Source organism: Pyrus communis, chromosome 2 (assembly GCF_041283825.1).
Source record: "Pyrus communis isolate YQ-2024b chromosome 2, ASM4128382v1, whole genome shotgun sequence".
Lineage (NCBI taxonomy): Eukaryota > Viridiplantae > Streptophyta > Magnoliopsida > Rosales > Rosaceae > Pyrus > Pyrus communis.
In genome coordinates, this window is record NC_142566.1 from 13,187,838 (window position 1) to 13,192,983 (window position 5,146).

The following is a 5,146-nucleotide window of genomic DNA, read 5'->3' on the forward strand; positions in this document are numbered from 1 at the left end:
ATCACTCGTATTACAGCCTACCATCAGCAGCTTCTCTCCAAGTACAAAAAAAAGGCAAAGATCCGACAGTTTCAGCTTGGAGATCTAGTCCTAAGAAAAGCATTCGTCACTGCCCAAAGATAAGGTTGCAAAAAAATGAATCATATCTGGGAAAGTCCATACAAAGTCAGCAGAACAGGCGGTAAGTGTAGCTACACCCTCACCACCATGAAATACAAAGAGATCGACAAGCAGTGCAATGCCTACAACCTGCTGAAGTACTACGCGTGACCTCCTACTTCACCCTGAGCTTTGCTTGGATAAAATAAAGCTTATAGACTTAAGTAGCTCGATAAGCACTACCTCGCAAGCTGAGCACTACCTAGTTGTTACGAAGTTTCTACCTTTCAGCTAAGTTCGATATCCTTCTTCTCATTTTTTTAATGAAGATTTTCGAAGTTATTCATCAGTTAGCTCAATTTCATATTTGCAACAACTGTTTACTCTTGCTCTTATTAAATATTGCACCCAATTAGGGACCTATCGAAAGAATTACGCCCCCCCCCCGGGACTAACCATGCTCTCCCCATGATACAAGGTAAACTACGCACTCCGAATATCCAGACGTGGATGGGTTAGGCTGCCCTAGTGTAAATAGAGCATGATGGCCTACGCTGGCATCCCTAGAAGTAGCCACAATGGTCTTTTTCAAGGCTTAGCTAAGCCTTGACTTGATCTGCGATACACCCTACAAGCAGTTAGCCGCTTAAACCTATACAATCGCACAATCTTGTGAAAAGTTAGCAGGTTAGCGTGTATATGTACAACCTAGCGCAGAACAGCCCCTTGGGTTCACATTAATTCCTAAAGTGATGCGCTACTTGTTACACAGCTTATGGAATTGGTTAAATAAAGTCCAAAGTGGTTCGAAACATCCTATGAAATTGGTTACATAAAGTGAAAAACGTTCTTTCGAACCACTACCCATGAAATTCCATAGAACCACACATTTTTGATGTGAAAAGGTAGCGAATTTTGTGTCCTAGCAATCTTTAGTATGTTGTGATGCAGGCCACGCAGCTCAAAAGATTGAAGAAATGACAACCAACTAAGCAGCCAAAGGTTAGGGGGCAACAACGTGAGGCAAAGATCAGCAATTCAACGCCCTAGAAGATCAAAGTTAACAACCAAGTAGTCATGCAAGCACGCCTACTTCTGTAAGTAAGGCACTTTGTTGCTGACTCTCTGGTCAATAGCTTTACAAATGTCTTAAGCCTAGATCGACAATCACGTAGGTCATGCAAGCCTGTCTGTTTATTAAAAAGCAACATGCTTCACTAACAACCTTGTGATTAAAGATCTAGTGGACTACTGATACAAAACATGCAACTATAGAGGTCATTCGACCCTGCAAGTTAGAAGTTTCAAAAGATACCTTAAGCAAGCAAAGATTCGCACCTGACAACTCAAAGTTGGCTCCTAAAGCAATGGAGATGAGCTTGACTACTTTGTTCAAAGCAGCAACTCCTTTGTTCATTTTACGGCTAAAGCTTGAAGCAAGGCTGATGAGTTGATTTTATACGTTATATTATTCCCTATTCTTGGTATATTTTGGTTATTATTTTGGGGAGATTTTGATGCTTTGCTATGTGTTTTTAATGTAGGACATGCAAACTTGTTTGGATCATAAAGTAACCAAACGGTGAAATTTTTTAGTAATTCCAATTGGAGTGGGTTTCTGAATCTGTCAAGAAGGTTGTGTCAAAATTTCATACTTTTATCCCGAAGCATCTGATCGTGGCGAATTAATTTATGCCCAACGCGCAATGCTGGTAGATTGGGCCGCAGAGCTTATTTACAACTTTTGGGTTGGAATTTGATAGATTTTGGACTTAGGCTCTTCTTGGAACTTGAAGAGGAGGTCCTAATTCTTAATTTGAGTCATTTTGGGCCTATTTTGGAGGCCTGAAGGTCCAGAAACGTGCTTATCACTGTGTTGGGCAGATTTCCTAGTCATAATAGGAATGTAATTCCTAGTTATTCTTTTATTATTTTATTTCCTAGTTTTTAGGAAACCTTTTCTATGAGGCTTTTAATTTGGAGTAGTATAAATAAGGCTTTTTAGCCGTTAGGTTTTGGGGGAGAACGTACACATTATTTTGGAGAACTTCAGACTTTTTACCTACAAGGTGTTTTCAATCATTTTTCTAGTTAATATATTTTCTTTAGTTTTTATTATGATTGTTCGTAACTAAGTTCTTTTTCCTAGAGTGAAGCCATGAGCCTTAGCATGAATATGTGATTTTATTAATTTGCTTATGAATGGATGTATGCTTGCTTTGAATTATAAATCACCGCGATTAAACTATCTAATTGTCTTTTATGATATCAAATTCTTTTAAATTGTTCTCTAGTTAATTTCTTTAATTGTTTTATTTTAAAATTCATTTTTATTATATTAAATTCTAAAATCAACATTTTCCAAACTTTAATTTAAATAATTAGTTAAGAGTTGATTTTAAACACAAATTATTCATTCAATCCCTGTGGAAAACAATCTTGCTTGAGCTGCTACACTACGATAACCTTGTAATCTTGTAAGTATTTTTAAATGTTTTCATCCCTACATTTTTAGGTGGTAAAAATACCTATAAAGAAATTGGCGCCGTCACCGGGGATTGTTTCAAATAATTTGTGTTTATCATATTCTTAGTTAATTATTTTTTGTATATATCTTTTTATTTATTTGTTGATTTTATTTTTTTTTATTTTTTTTTATTTGGTTTGCAGGTTATAATTTGTTGATCTTGAGAGCAAGTCCATGATGGAACCAACGACAGGAGGATTGCCGTTATGGGTTTCTTTAGCAGAAAAGGGTTATTATGGATTTAAACCTACAGTTTGTGCCCTTTGCTGTTTGAAGACCCATGATCTTTTGGAGTGCCCCGAACGAGAATATTTTCCTGAGTTTGTCCAAAAACATATCAATATGAGAATCGACTCCAAAAGGCATTGGAACAATCCATATTCAGAGTTCTACACTACAAGTTTGAAAAAACCATCTTGAGCAATTTTGAGCAACCTAATGTGCCACAAGAGCTCTCAGTGGAGGATAAACTTTCAATATTGTTGGAATCAATTGAGTTGTGCATTGAAAGAACCCATCAAGGATTTCAAATTCAAGCATCAAACTGCGGGAACAACTTTAATGATCAGGAGGAGACTCTCAGGAACTGAGGAGCACTCTGCCAGCCATTCACGCCCAAGGGAGGAAGCAACACATTCGGATCTCTTCCCAGAACCGAGGGCCACCCATGCTTATGTGCCACTAAAACCCTTCCCATGAAGGCTGCACGAATGCACAAAAATTTGATGTGTTAGAAGCTATTCATACAAAATCAACAAATTGTACATCACAAGGCAGTGGACCTACATAGTCCATCAAACTCGAAGAAATGCCAGATGATTCCTATGAACAGGCAAAAATCTATATGGGAAAGAAGACACTTATTGACAGCCAAGTTCCTCATAGAGAAATCCAACCATTGCAAAAATTGTGGGTGTTAAATATAAGGTGGAAGCCAATTCAACAGATACCAAAACCTTACAAGAAAGATTCAACCAATGAATTCAAATGCACAGTTCAAGTCTATCCTTACTTACTGACACTCTATGATGCTGCTAAGCAGTGGTTAATTTTGAAGGAACAAGTGACATGATTATTAGCCTCATTCCTCTACGTCTAGCTATAGACGTTAACTAAAGCGTTAATTAGGAGGCAACCCAATTTTCTAACTCTTTTCTTTTTATTTCGTTTATTTTATTTTCCTGCTTTTATTCTTAATTACAAAAATCACAAAAAAATAAAAAATCAGAAAATTGAAAAAATAAAATTTGCAATTTTTAATTCATGTTATTTTTCTTTACTAATCTAATTAGGTTTTTGAGTTGTGATTGTAGGTTGCATTTGGAACTGATTCGGTCTAATCTCAACTACTCGTGGATTCATACATTAATCCATTCATCTCAGTATGCATTCAACCATCCATTCATCACAACAAAACTCATGATCACATTCATAAGAATATTCTCGGGAGTCAAATTAAACACAAATGGGAGCACATGATGAGGTCCAGGGATACTCACAGTGGGGATGCTGAGAAGACCTCTATGCTAATGGACCCCTTTCACTCTCTCACTCTCTCACATTTCAATTAAAAAAAATACTTCAATACAAGTTTTGGGGTGGACCAAGTAGCACAGAGGAGACCAGTACTCAAGCTAAGTTCAGATGCAGATTTTTGCACGAATTTTCCTCGGCATTCATCATCAGGAGACATGCACAACAAAGGGACAATTATGAGCATGCAAAGATATATTCATACATGGGTGCACGAATACACAAAGACACTGAGACAAAATCATTCACACAAATTCACATAACCTATTCATCTAAATCGTGGTTGATAATTTTTACCTTCCATTCTACCTTAAGATCTGCGATTTGGGTTGTTTAGTGCTGTGGATCCGAGAGTCCTGCACACGATATACACATGCATGAAGTACATCTCATCTTTCTTCCATTTCATCTAAGCACAAGCACAAATATCGCAGAAGGAGAGAGCATTTTTACCGTGCATTGAGGACAAAGAGTACAGTGATGGCTGTACTGAGATGGGATGGATCTGGTGGTTGAGCAAGGCGAGTTTGTTTCAAGTTTAGGGGTTGCATGTTGTACTTCGAATATGAGCTATAGTTATGGAGGTACGGCTAGAAAGCAGCGGTTTTGTGTTCAGGTTTGAGAGAAATAAAGAGAGAGGAAAAGAGCTCTCATGGCTCTGGGCTCGAGATGGCTGAGAGCTTGTATCAGAAATGCAAGATGATGGAAATGGCTGTCTTCAGTTATGTGGTGGAGCTTTAGAGCACTTCCAGCATGGTGGAGGCCCTCTAGGGCTATCCATTATGTTATCCATCCAGTGAACAGTAACTGCCCTTCATGAACAGTAACCACATTTTGCAACTCCACCCCTGCACTTGAATAGCCCTGGCAATTGGTTTGGCTTGGTGCAGTTTTGAGTGAAACCAAAACCAAAACTACAAGTTTTTGCGATTTGGTTCAGTGCGGTTTTGAAGCTAAAATCGAAATGAAACCAAACCATTTTGTTCG

At 37.9% G+C, this 5,146-nt stretch overlaps 1 long non-coding RNA gene across 1 annotated transcript; it reads right to left on the reverse strand.

Annotated features, from left to right (window-relative positions):
* Positions 1-2,925: 2,925 nt before the first annotated feature.
* On the reverse strand, positions 2,926-4,868 carry LOC148698585 (uncharacterized). The gene is made up of 3 exons (XR_015951935.1): positions 4,613-4,868; positions 4,126-4,515; positions 2,926-3,328 (listed from the first exon to the last, which is right to left on the reverse strand). It is a non-coding gene; the product is annotated as an uncharacterized LOC148698585 (long non-coding RNA).
* Between the last annotated feature and the right edge of the window lie 278 nt (positions 4,869-5,146).